General features: G+C 40.3%; 1 protein-coding gene and 1 long non-coding RNA gene across 2 annotated transcripts in view; one reads left to right on the forward strand and one right to left on the reverse strand.

The window, feature by feature from the left end:
- The window catches only part of Fam110b (family with sequence similarity 110 member B), a 132746-nt gene that overhangs the window by 19012 nt on the left and 99384 nt on the right, over positions 1-14350 (forward strand). The gene's annotated exons all lie outside the window — the stretch shown is intronic.
- On the reverse strand, positions 11665-12730 carry LOC131903314 (uncharacterized). The gene is made up of 2 exons (XR_009377496.1): positions 12569-12730; positions 11665-12458 (listed from the first exon to the last, which is right to left on the reverse strand). It is a non-coding gene; the product is annotated as an uncharacterized LOC131903314 (long non-coding RNA).

Genomic DNA, 14350 nt, shown 5'->3' on the forward strand with positions numbered 1-14350 from the left:
TTTCTTTCTTTCTTTCTTTCTTTCTTTCTTTCTTTCTTTCTTTCTTTCTTTCTTTCTTTTTTTTTATAGTATTGGGATAGAACAAAGGGCTTTGCACAATAGACCAGCAGTCTGCTACTGAGCTGTAGTTCAAGTTCAAAATCTGTGTGTGTGTGTGTGTGTGTGTGTGTGTGTGTGTGTGTGTGTGTGTTCGAATTCTAGTGCTTGTCCACAGGCCTATACATGCTTGCTGTCTGTCTGTATTATCTTTTGAGACAGGATCTCTTACCTGAAGCTCACTGATTTGACTAGAGTATCTTAGCCTGGACTTTTTAAGGAAAAAAGAAGGACTTGCATTTTATTGAAGTTACCTCTTAGTTGTTTGGAGATGCTTGCAAAGGGTGGAAAATTGCCAGAGTATAATAATAGGAAGCAGAAATGTGTTGACACAGTTTCTTGGCATTATATCCGAGGGTGACTTAAATAATATTCTATAATTTTTATTTTTCAAGCAACACAGTGACTAATTTAATAGCTAGTCATTTAAAAATAATACTTTAAAAGTCACCATCAAGGTAAGATCAATTCTTTCTGTCTTAGATGGTTGGGGTTTCATCACCCCTGTGTTTTTCTTCAAAGAAATATTTTCCATAAGTTAAAAAGGGATTTTACACATGAGAATTTAACAACTACAAAGCACATTTTTTACTGGACAAGTAAGTGGAAGGACTAACATGACCATAACAAAAATACCTCTTGAAGTATTTGGGATTTAGGAAATATCATAAATGAAAACATTTAAAGTAAGGGGGCTTCACTGTCTTTTCCAGCCTGTTTCCCCTCTCCTAAGACTGTTCCCGAGGCCCTTGTTTATATTTGTGTATCTAGAATAAATAATAGACCTCCTGACACTTCTGGCCATTTGGTTGGGAACTATTAAAGTCTAGATTTGGTTCATAATTTCTGTAATCTTTTCTGAGTTTCTTTGAGGTTCTGACTCCTAGTCATTGGAACCCTGGAGAATGACATGATTAGTGATTGAATAATACACAGCTAATAATGTGCTAGGTTTAAGATCGTGTGTTAGTGTGATGAGACATACCATTTATAGGAGTGTGAGAAGTGAACATCTGAGATATATAGTGCTCTTTTGGTAAAGGGGTGTTCTTTACAACTGGATGCTTCTATTCTTAATTTGCAGGTGGGTACATGTTTATCCTCAAAAGATGTGTGATACTGGCATTGAAGCAAGTTACATAGATTTTTTTCCATCAAGTTGTTCTTTAGATATTGTTACCATGAATATAACATTTCTTTGACTGTGGTTGCTAAGTGCTGTTTATAGAGAATTCACAAATATGAATGATTTGCTAGATGAATTTAATTTGAGTTTATTTAATGAAACTTTTAGTGTGCTCTTTCTTTTCTGTAAAATTCTATATTTATGGAACTCTTTTTCAGCTTAGTCCATATAAATTAATCTCCAGGAAACAAATGGCTTCTTCAAGGCACCTGTCCCATGAGAAGAACATTGGTGTGAGGTGCTCACAGTCTTTTTTTTTTCTTCTTCAAGACAGGGTTTCTTTGTGTAACTCTGGCTGTCCTAGAACTTGCTCTGTAGACCTAGTTGGCCTTGAACTCTGCCTGCTTCTGCCTCCCAAGTGCTGGGATTAAAGGCATGTACCACCACCCCATCATTTTGGTTTGACTTTCAAACTATCAATAATTGTGTAGTCTTTTTTGGATGAAAAGTTTTCAGGTTGCCCAGAAATCATTGGTCTAGAAAGGAGTAGAATTAGAAAAAACAAAACAACAAACAACAACAACAAAACCATTCTGTTGCATGCCTCCTTTATGCCTAGCATTTTTACATATTTTGTCACAATACTTTCATCTAGAATAAGAACGGTTTCCATTTGTTGATGCAGAAGCCAACTGCCCAGGGAGACTCTCAGTCCATCAGTAACAGTAGTAGCCAGGATGTGACCTGGTTCTGCCTGTGTCAGGGATGCTGCTGCACAGCCAACCAGCACTGAGTAGACAGAGCCCTGTGGATCATTTGCTAACTCTTAGACATTTGATACTGATAGGACCCTTTTAGGTAAGGATTTTATTGTTCTCATGTTACAGATATGGAGATGGGTCTTTAGAGGGAAAATGAGTTGCTTAAGTCACACCGTGCTATAGAGACAAGATTTAAATTCACGTGTTTATGTGTGAATTTAATAGAATTTTAATTTAAGAATGTTTAGAAATGTTCTTTGGGTCATCATTTTGGCTATTTCCCTGTGTCCCAATTAAAGGAGGCCTTTTTTTTTGAGAGTTGCCCACCTTCCACTTTTAATAGCTTCAAAATGATATTTGCTTGGATTTCCAAAACTGTCACATAACCCAAGCTGGTTCAGCACTGAATGGATAAGATGAGACATGCCACTTGTGCAGATAACTGTTGTCTTGGGAGCCCTTACTCTTTCACAAGCATGAGAGGTCTCACTTCCTGGGTTCTATCCTAGGGGCTGAGATAACCAGGATGGGTTTATGGCCTAGTGTGGAGTTACAACAGTAGCTGGTTTTACCTGGACTCGATGTCTTCATGGAACCTAGCAAGGTGCCCGAGAATAGCAAGAAGCTTAGAAATAAAGCTTAGAGAGGCCAGGGAAATGCACTCAAAAGCAGGGTGATCTGAGAGAAGGTTGAATGGGCTGAAGATTCCGGACATGACAGGATGTAGGAGAGGTATTCGGATAGCGGACAGAATGCATGATAAAGGAAAAAGCATGACCAGCTGGGGACTTCTGCTCATGGTTCTTGAGTATCTGGGACCCAGCCACATGAGGGACAATGGCTGAGGAGGCTCATCCCTAAAAGCCTTGTCTGCCACCATCCTACATTTGAGTAGCTGTGAAAGAGTTGATGGAGAGGGTGCTGCTGTCTGCAGCAGGCGAGTCTGGGACAGAGGATTTGACAGAACATGGAGGGTGTGAGCACAGCAGGATATGGGAATGATCAGTTTTGTTGATCAGGTTGAAAGCCTGAGTTTTGGGAAACAGATTGTGAGGTAGTGATACTGATCCAGGAGGAATATCTGTTAAATATTAGGACAGAGTTCATTGCTGCCTCCAGATCTCCTTGCTTTACAAGGCAGCCTGTTCAAACCTTAGGCTGTTCAGTTACTAGAATGTGCTTGCCTTGAGTCACAGTGCTTCTCTATAACTTCTGCCACTCAGAATGCTTTCTGTCCCTCCATGCTCAGAACATAGCTCCATTTTCATGTCAATGAACTTTGGCAGTTGATTTAAATATTTCTAGGCCTCCGTTTGTCTTAGTTAAATTTCTATTCCTATGAAGAGACACAGTCAAGGCAACTTACAAAGGAAAGGATTTAATTTGGGGGGCCACTTATAGTTTCAGAGACCATCATGTCAGGGAGCATGGTGGCAGGCAGGCATGGTACTGGAGCAGAGATTACATCTTATCTTCAAGTTGGACGTAAAGAGTGAAGAGACTTAGCCTGGTATGGGCTTCTGAAGCCTCAAAGCCCACCTCCAGTGATGCACCTCCTCCAACAAGGCCACACCTCCTAATCTTTCCCCCAAACAATGACACCAAGTATTCAAATAGATGACCCTATGGGGGCCATTCTCATTCAAATTACCATACCTTTCTGTCTGCCCGCGTCTCCCTTTGCCAAGATCTGGTACTACCTTTCACTCTTACTAGTTTGGTAGGGACTGGGTCACTTTTGTTTCATGCACCGTTTTTAGACTTTAGTAGTGGAGGGTCATTGTTATTACCGTAAAAGATCAAGAGGTCTTAAGATGCATTTTAGAAGGAAGCTTGTGAGTCCACCCTAGGCACACCAGTACCCTATTTGGGCTGACCAGTTCACACAGCACAGTAGAACTCACTTTATACTGAGCGTTTTACTTCTGACAGTACAGCCTGTAGTTACTCTGGTATTTATGCTGTAATTACAGTGCAGTCATTATCTCAAGAGACAGTAGGCCTTTTGCACCTACAGAAATATGTAACTTCTACCATAGAAGACATTGCATTTTTGGTATGGTGGACTTCGTGTGAGTGATGGCTTTTCTTTGCCTAATCTTAATGTCTGTTTCTCTCTAGATAGGGACCAATACATAGAAGCCCCTTGAGAAGTATTTATTCAAGTATTTCAAGAAGAGTTTCAAGTTTCCACAGTTGGTTTTACCATCTTCTGTCTCTGTTGTTTTATCTTCAGCACAGTGGCTGCGCCTCAATATACTGCTTTTTCAGCCAGCAGTTGCAACCCCACAGTTACCGGAGTTACCGGAGTTACCGGAGTTAGGCCAAAGCCTGGTGGGAATTCTGTTTCTACAGGCAGCAGCTCTGTTACTGCCGCTAAAGGTAGCTTTAACTAAATCTCCATTGTTCTATTTATAAATAAGACTTGAGATTCAAAGGCTGGGGGAAAAACTTGCTAGCTCAGAGAGGTTGAATAACAACTAGCTGACCTCCTCTCCTTGTTGGTGTTGCTGAAAGCCTGACATTCCACTCCCCCAAAACAAAAAAGCCTTGCCACTCAAAATTCCTCCACTTCCAATGTGTCTCTCTATCTCTTGCAGATGCCCTCTGATGCTCTATGACTACTATGCTAACTCAGCCTCCTAACCCAAGGTTAATCTTACTTAATTAACGCAAACGTTAGCTCGGGGTTCACAGTATGATCAAATATCCCCCAACATGTCTCCATATTTTACCATCCACAAACTATCAAATTGTAGAAGTCTATCCTTTTACAATGAAAAGATTGGTTATAGATTAAATATTACTAGGCTAATACCTTAGAAATCTATTAGCAAGACTACAGCCCAGTGGAAGTTGTAGAACAATGGAATGCTTTCTTTGTGGCATGTAACCACTGCAGGTTTCTATGATTCTTCTTAGGTTTTTGGGGATCTGGAGAATCATCCCATGAAGAGTTTCTATGTCTTACAGATGAAGTTAAGGATTTTTAGGTTAATTGATGGTGGTATGTAAGGTACAATGTATTTAAGGTACAGTGTATATACAATTAATGTATATAGAGTCAGACTTACTGACTTCTAGTATACAGTTTAGGAGTTCCACAGATATGTACAATAGCCACTATTTCAGCTGTGGTCTGTGTTTCTATCATCTGACACGTCTCCTACCTCTTTGTAGTTGGCCCCGCCCATCCCCTCCAGTCCTGGCAGTCCTTGATCTGATGTCTATTGATGGAATTTTGCCTTCTCCAGAATTTTAAGTAAGTGGGACCAGACCTTTAGTAGTTTTATCTGACAGATATGGTATATTATTTCTCAATTCCTTTACATTGTCATATGCTTCAACTGTTTTTCTTTTTCCTGAGTAGTATTTTCCACATAATAATTTGTTTATCCATTTACCAGCTGATGGATATCTGGATTATTTCAGGTTTGGGGCTCTGATGAGTAAGGCTACTGTGAACATTCCTGTGTCAATCTTTGTGTGGAAGCTGGGGTTTTCATTCCTCATACCTAGAAAGAGAATTATTAAGTTAAACAAATGTGTTCTCTGCCGTAGAAAAAAAAACCAAAACCTGCCAAATTGTGTTTTAGAGTGCTTGTATCATTCTGAATTCTCTACCACAATTCCTTTTTTAGATGTTGTTTAACTGTTCTAGTAGCTGTGTCAGGGACCTCACTAAGGATTTCTTAAACTGCTTTTTAATTATGCTGACAATTTCTTTGTATGCTTACGTGGTACTCTTCTTTGTTGACAAACTGTTGAAATCAAGATTCTATTGCTTCTTCCTTAGTATGGTTACTTGACAATGAGATTTTTATAACAATTTTGAGTTTATATGAAAAAATATAAGAAAGCTACCATTGTATGTTGGTATCTGCAAAAGACTGGTTCCCAGACAACCTTCATTTGCAAAAGTCTGTGGATATTCAAGTCCCTCTTATAAAATGGCATTTTCAAAGAACCTATAGGCATCTTCCATATACTTTTAAATCACCTCTGGCTGACTTAGATAATGGATACAGTGTAGATGCTGTATAAATAGTTGTTACATTACCTTGTTCAGGAGTGATAATAAAAAATTCTGTACATTTTCAGTGAAGTTGAAATTGTTCCTCCAAATGTTTTCTAAGAACTGTTGGTTAAATTCAAAGATAAGAATCAATGACTACATAGGGCTGGCTGTACTTAATTGCTTCCCGGTTTCAGGAAATAAATCCTTCTTAATGGATGCTTTCTTTCCTGGACTATTTGCTCTCTGTCACGTGTCAGCTACCATTGTATGTTGGTATCTGCAAAAGACTGGTTCCCAGACAACCTTCATTTGCAAAAGTCTGTGGATATTCAAGTCCCTCTTATAAAATGGCATTTTCAAAGAACCTATAGGCATCTTCCATATACTTTTAAATCACCTCTGGCTGACTTAGATAAGTCATCCTTGCACACACTCTTTACTTATTTGTGTGTGTCAATTCATACCCTTTAGACAAATGATCACCAGTGGATTTGCTACCCCCCCCCCCTCCCACACACACACGCATCCCATTGGAACCTCCAGGCCACAGAGAAGGCCATCCTGCAGCAATGTGTTCATTGGTCTGAAGTAAGCTGGTCATTGCCTCAGGCTTTTTGGATCACGTGCACCCAGTACTGACTGACTAAATAGTGGGAGTCAACAGACAACTGCTGGTCTGAGCAAACTGAGCAGTTCTGGAGTTTTAGAGAATATAAAATCTTAATTTGAATAGCCCTCAAATTCTTACTTTACACGTTGCTTGTGTACACTTTGAGTTTGCTTGAGAGATGGCCATAAAATCACTTGAAACTGTATTTTAGCAAACCCTATCATTATGATCTGACTAGGAACAAGAGAGAAATTGTAGTTTTGGATTACTCAAGTTTAGAATATCCCACATTTTACTTCAGTTTCCCATGGGTCTTCAGCATGCCAGCTAGTGTGAACAGTAGAACAAAATGTAGATTATGCTCTAGTGGTCAAGTTGCTCTATGAAGTGGTATTAATATTTTATATTAATTATTTTATATTAATACCATAGAATATTTTTATTTTATACTATAATAGATACAATTATAAGCTCTCCAGAGATTTGTGGAAATTAAGGATCAACTGTGAAATAATAGAGAATCATATTAGCATGTAGGAGACCTGAGATCAGAGGTGTGCTGTGTGACTTTGGAGCAGGCATATAACCACTCTGGGGATTCATCTCCTTAGTAAAAATGGATCAACTGTGCACACAACCATAGGCCTCTGAGGTTCAGGCGTCTATGATGTTAATTGTTTTAGTAGGATGGCTTTGATTTCACATGGCAACTCTGAAGATAAACTGCTACTGGCTTTCTTGTGTTCTTCCATCTCAGCCATAATTGTGTGGCTCTAAAATCTCTGAATCATAACAGAATTTAGCTCTTCATTTTTCTCTCTTCAAAAGTATGAAAGTAGGCAAGAGTAGTCATAAAGCTGAAAAAGAAATTTTAACCAAAATAAAAAAAAAAAAAACCCCACTGGTTACAAAACAGCATAGTACAAAACCATTTATTTTATTCTGAGTCACAACCAATTAAATTGGGCTCAAACATCCTGTAGATTAAAAGTACTTTAAAATAATTTTAAAAGTAAATGATTTTTATTGATTTGAATCCCTGGAATCCCATATAAAATAATGTCATTAAAATTCATGCACCAAATGAACCAAAGAGAAATGTTGAAGTTGAGCCTTCATTTATTCAGTCTAGTGCTAAGTTCTACTTCATGCTATTGCTGAGCATCACTGAGTGATCCAACAGAAGCAGACTATTTGTAGGCGACCGTGTGGGGGGTGCATCACTCTTAGTTGTTACTAAAGTTATTTTCAGGCTTTTTGTGCAGTTCTTAAAGCCATATAAAATCTGGGTCAACATGTGCAGGCTTACTAATAAACTTTATTATCATTCATCATACATCATTCCAGAAAGGGACATGTGATGGTTGGGAATCTGGCAAAGACCCCAAGTCATGTGGCCCTTAACTGTCATCAGTTCCAATTGCAAGTAATTCCTTAGTTACCAGTTATTCTTCTATCCATGCATGGATAGTGGCTCTCAATGAAGAAGGCACCTATGCATCCAGAACTTTCCTTCCCTGCCGAGTATCTCCACTTTCAAGCAAAGATGCAGTCCTTTGCTATCTGACAAAAACAGATGTATGAAGAACAGAGAGTTAAAATTTCCAGCACTGAATCTTCTGAGTTGCCAGATGTCTGGATAAACATTGCTTTGATGATTCATGCAGCTATCCCCAAATACAGTGACAGCAGTCACACATACAAGAGATTTGCTGACCGACTTCCCTCAGGGAGCCTCAGTTTCCCATCAGCTTTTAAAAATGCGGCATGTTGGTTAGGGCCAGCCACATGTCCAGTCAAAGTTAATTTTTCCTTCCTGAAAGTGAAGTATTGTGTGCTCATAATCTGACATGGCCTAACCCAAGGCCTGGCCACCTTCTATGACGTATAGGAACACTCTTGTTTTGAGTCCAGGTCTGTGTTTCATTTGGAGCACAGGGAAAGCTAAAACACATACACTGTTCACTTCCTTTATAACAAGAACTGATTTCTAAAAGTACTAGTTCTGTTTCCTTTGCCCGGTTCTGCTGTGGTGTGTCAGCAGCCCCTTCCTGCTGCACCCAGCCCTATGAGCTGGAGCCCTGGTGGGTACTACAAGGGATGCTGCATTTGGGGGCATGTGAAACCCAGGATGAGTCTCAGGTCACTTGTGGCTGGTTGAGGGCACAGAGCAAACCCACTCAGGTGTTGATTTTGTTGTTTTCTTCAGCCAATGTAAAGCCTGGTACATTCGCTCGGAGTAGGTCTGCCACCCATCTTTCCCCTCAGAGTTTTAGGAAATGCAGTCCCTTATGTTATCCACTGAAACTGATTTTGTCTTAATGGTCTTTGAAATCCCCTGTTCTTGTCCATCAGAACATTTAGTAGTCTATGTCTATTTTCTTGCAGAAATCCCCAAGCTGGACACTGAGAACATCATTCCTATTTTTTTCTAAGTCTTGAATTGAAAGCTGCCAGGACTCCATGGCCTGGAAGGGAAATAAAGGGTAATCATATTTTAAGCTCACATATAAATCGACCCATAGTAAATGCATTTCTTTCATGTGTTATACAGAATCTTTGCATCCCTTTGTTTTTCCGGTTTCCTCTCCTTTCCCTTCCTTTTTTCCCCTCACTCACTCCTGCCTCCTGTTCGCTTCCTCCTGATTCTGTATTCATTCAGCACATGTGTGGAGGCCTTGAGGGACCAGCCAGTGATCGGGGCACACCTCTAGCAGTCGGGTGGCATGAGAGGGGCTGGGGAAAACACATCTCAAAGTGGTGCCCCGTCTCTTTCCCAGGGCTTCTGGTGATGGTCTAACCACTGGGCCGCAGCTGTTCCAGTATCCACACTCCTTTCATCATCGCCATTGGCCTGCCCTCCTGCCCTCTGTGTACTGACTTGGGCGTTTGCCTGCAGCAGCCTTTTCTGAGTTACCTGAACCTACTTTCTGTTTGTATTTAATCGTCACAGTTAGGCCTGTGAGAATCAGAATTACACATGGTAAACACAGTAGCAGCAGTACCACTCCCCAGCCAATTAATGTGTGAACATTTCCACTGACCCTGAGACCTGACATGACAGTCCCAAGACGAAGATTTTTTTTTCTGTTACTGTGCTATGTCACAGTAAAAATACAGGAGCGCCAAAGTGCCCTCTAAGATGACCTTCTGTCCATATATACAAGGTATGTGTGAAACATGGACACATTTCACATGTAGACACAACCTGGACGTGTGCACAGTTCTTGACGCTCTGCTCTTCTGCAGGATGCAGATGGTAGCACTTCTTTCTCGGGACTCTGCAAGTACTGGATTAGTTGGTTTATACAAAATACAGTATTCCAGGCACACAGTGCATACCTCATGAGAGGGAGCCCTCAGTGACAGTGATAACATGGTAATAGTGCTGTGATGATGTGTTTGTAGTCGGACACATGCCATGACCCCAAATGCTGATGAGAGCCCAGCAGTAGGAGGGAAGAAGTGCTACAAGTTCAGTAATCTTTGTTAGTTCATTAAATAATTGCCTCCGCTTTGATCACAAAGCTTCATTCATAAAAGCTTTGGTGTGATTGGCAAGTGGAGTGAAAAGTTAATGTTATATATTCCTACATCCTTCTATTCCTACCATACTATCTAAGTATAAAGGACAGTATAGTCTTGGGTTTGTATAAGTTTAAAAGCAATTAAATATACATAATTATTTGTTCTCTTTCCAGATAGTTTCTTCTTATTAAATATGAAATGTTCTGAAATATATCACCTTTATGTTCTTTTCCCAAACTTTAAGGAGCAAAGCAACCTGAAATTAAACAATACACATACACTGTACATAAATTAAATGCATCTTACTTAAATTTTGGCTTTCTTTTCCTTGTCCTTTGAACTAAAAACATAGTTAAATCTATTGCATTAGAGAATTTCCTCAGCACTCATTTCATAGCATTTGCTTTGTGTGCAGTTGAAATGAATGACATTTCCAGGCAGACAAATGTTGTATAGAGCTGGGGTGGAGCTCAGGAGTAGAATTTGTGCTCAGCATGCACAAGGCACTGGGCTCCATCCCTAGCAACACACACACACACACACACACACACACACACACACACACACACAACACCACAAAGACATACATGAGAATTTTAAAGAAAAGGGTGTATAATTATGTAGTTCACGATGAGTCTCACACATTAGCAAGCAGCTCCATCTGAAACCTTTCTTTGTCTGTATGCCAGCATTGGACATGTACAGTGTAAATGAGAACGGAGCTGAAAATGCTTCTAGGGGACTGAGTGAATGAGATCCCATTTGCTAAAATCCTGAGGGCATGAAGACTTTCAGAGTTGCTTCTAGTAGCCCTGTGAAACAGAACTGTAAAGAAAGTCACTTCCCTGGGAGGATGTATGTATTTGAATGAAGCAAGGCCAGTTCTGTCTGAATTTTGGGATGCTGATGGCTGGTGTCTGCTTGCTTTCTTCCTGCAGTCTCCCTGTTGCCCTCTCCCTCCCTCCTTCCCTGCTTGCCTGCTCTCCATCCTTCTAGACCTTACTCTGAGGACCCTGCTGTCCCAGGGCTCCTTGCCTCTTGAGAGGGGAGGCTGATGAGCATCCTACCCAAGAGTAGTAGCTAGCCTGAGCAATGACCCCATTGCTGCTGTCACTGCCGCCGTGGCCTCTGCTCCAGCAGACCTGCCTAGCCTGTGCCTGGGGAAGGGGTTCCCGACCCTATGGGGATCCCTGATGGTGCCTCTCAGTCTCTGCTCTCTGAGGTGGTTTCATTGGTGCCCTCAGATCCTTCTTTTCTCAGGGGATTTTAGAAAAAAGCATTCTACCTCTATCCACATCAGTATTTTCTGGCAGCGAGCAGTATTATGGTTGCATTTTTACAAATCTCTCTCAGAATTTTGCAAGGAAGGACCAGTCTTGGGCAAGAGTTGTATGTTCTGTTTGAAATGAAGACTTGCCAACCTTAAAGGATATCACTAGGTCCTATGATAGAAATCTAAACCTGGATTTGCAAAGTGTTCTTCTCAGCAGTAGACACCAGCCTGTTTTCATTATGATTTTTAAAGTAAATTTGCAATTTTTTACTTTATTATTAGAACATGGTTCAGGAATGGAGGGAGTTGTGTGAGAATTCTGACTGCTTGTGAGAATACTCCAAGACAACAAGACAAGAGTATTGTGACCTCAGTTTCTTCAAAACATCAAATTGTTCTTGGAATGTGTTTTTGTGTTCCTTCCAGATTGTAGCAGATAGGAGAGAATTTAGTTCAGATTACTCATTGCTTATTGTTGTTATTCAATCAAATGTTTAAAATATCCTTATATACCTCTATAGAAGACATTTTTGGCACATGTGGCTTGTCCTTATGATTGTATATACAGCTTAAACTCATGAGAACTTCATTCATCTGACCTTTCTTAACCCTTAGAGTATAAATTGTCTGGGGCTCTGAATAAAGTTGGCTTTCACATGAGACTTTAGTCCACCTCATTCATCTATTGGCTGCATGCTGCCAGGTCCTACCCCCTCTAGAGTGAGGAAACATTTTACGATTGTATTGATAGGTTATGGTTTGTCCTGTGAGTAAACAAGTAAGGAAAACACAAGTTCTTCTCAACATTTGGAGAAGAGCAAAGTCAAAGTTTCTGAAAATCTAGAAGTTAGGGTGCCGTTCTTTGGGTAGTGAAGATGACACCTAAATGTGCATCGCCCAGACTGTATGATTTTCATATGAAATATTCCCCCAAGGGCTTAATCATCGGCTGATGGTGCTGTGGAGGAAGACTAGACCATGAAGTGCTGACTTCATCAATGGAGCTTAATTCCAGTTCCATGGGACCTGACATCCTCTTCTGGTCCCTGCAGGAGACACACATAGACATAAATCTTGAAAAAAAATCCTGACAGAAGGTAGAGCCTGGTCGGAGGAGGAGGTGAGCCTCTGGGGTGAAAGCTTTCCCTGGACATACCTTTTCAGTCGGCTTCCTGGTGGTCGCAGGGCACTCGACTTTCCTCTCTCCTGCTGTACCACTGTGGTATTTTTGCCCTGCCACAGCCTTAGAGCACTTGGCCTGCTGAGCAGGATGGAACCCTGAGCAAACACTGAGCAAAGACGGATATTTATCCTTCTGAGTTGTTTCTATGAGGTATTTTGTCACAATGAGGAAAAGCTCTGGAACCTTTGATTTCACCTCTCATTGTTTATCTTACTTGCTTTTATCACTCTGATCTGTGCATCATCAGAGCAAGCTAAGCTTGACTACATTTTAGTATGTAATAATAGGAAGTTCTTTAAACTTTGCAACTGAGAAAGATTTGAGTATTCTTCTCTGAGTTTACTAATTTTTTTTTTTTTATTATTTCTGGAATACAACTTAGATTTTCCTAAACTGAATTTTGGGATGTTGTCTTATTATCATGATTCCCTTTAGCCATAGGAGGTTATGTTTTAATAACTTCTAGTGGATGCCCAAGATAGTAGATGGTAAGGAACCTTGCATTTACTGTTTTGTCCTATACATATATCCCTCTGGCAAGGTTTTAACTTACAAAATAGTTACAGCAAGAGATTAATGACAGTAACTAATAAGATGATAAGAACAGCTATACAATATTACAGTACATGTTTTCACTTTGAGGACATTATTAAGTAAAATAAAGGTTTGCTAGACAATAGATACTGAACTACCTGGGCAGCTACCAGATGACTGAGATGATGCTGGTAAGTGACTAATAGGTGACTTGAATATACAGTGTAGATAGCTCAAAGGCCTGATCAATTCCTGGTAAAATGACAGCATGGGAGTTCATGACCCTCCTCAGAGTCATTTGTGATTCAAAACATTGGGGCGGATGTGTGTCTGAGATTTTCTAGCTAGTATTTTTTGCAATGCCTGACCACCTGCCACTGAAATTGTGGGAAGTGAAGCCCTGGGTGGGGTCCTGCAGTCGGCCTTTATTATGTTTGGCAGAAGACAGTAACCTGAAGGTATGCTTTTATTTTCCTGCCTCTTTTCTTGAGACCTTGATATATTGATAGGTCTTTTAAATATCAGTGTAATAAAGCCATGGTATTTTACAATTTTTTCAACATAGTCTGTAATGTAGGTTGATTAGCCATCTGCAGAAGTTGCTCAGATTCTTCCAGTTATATAGGATTCCCTTTCAAAACTAAACAACAGAAAAGTACCTTTAGTTTTTCCCAGGTGTTTGTACTTCTGTCTTCCTTCTTGTTTATATTGTAGACTTAAAACTTCTTTGATTTATAGGTACAAGCCAGTCATAAATGATGTAGTTGTGTTTTCATGTGGAAGGTTATTTGCAAGCTGTTTATGTTTTTAGTGGAGTCTTTTTCCAGTGAGCACTGTTCCTAGCAGTGTCCTGACTTGATTCCCCAGTTCATTAGAATTGGAAAGCTGCCATTTCTTCTCATTGTTGCCAACACCAGCAAGCCTGGGTGTCTTCACTGTCCTCTGTTCTCTGCCCAGTGCAGAGTACCTCCGATCTCAGACTGCTCCAGTTTCTTTAGAGTCCGTCACTAGACAGATAGGCATCACTGCAGCACAGCCTAGGCAGGGCTTGACTGGGTTGCAATTATTCAGGGTACATTAGATCAAATGAATTCTAGATTCTTTTGCTCAGTAGCTCATCCAATTTATGTGTACTATGGAAAGATAATTTTACCCATTGAGAGACATGTTAGCCTTCTCTCACTCGGAGATGGTTGATGCTAAATAAGTGTACCTTAACCT

This window comes from Peromyscus eremicus, chromosome 2 (genome assembly GCF_949786415.1).
Source record: "Peromyscus eremicus chromosome 2, PerEre_H2_v1, whole genome shotgun sequence".
NCBI classification, from domain to species: domain Eukaryota; kingdom Metazoa; phylum Chordata; class Mammalia; order Rodentia; family Cricetidae; genus Peromyscus; species Peromyscus eremicus.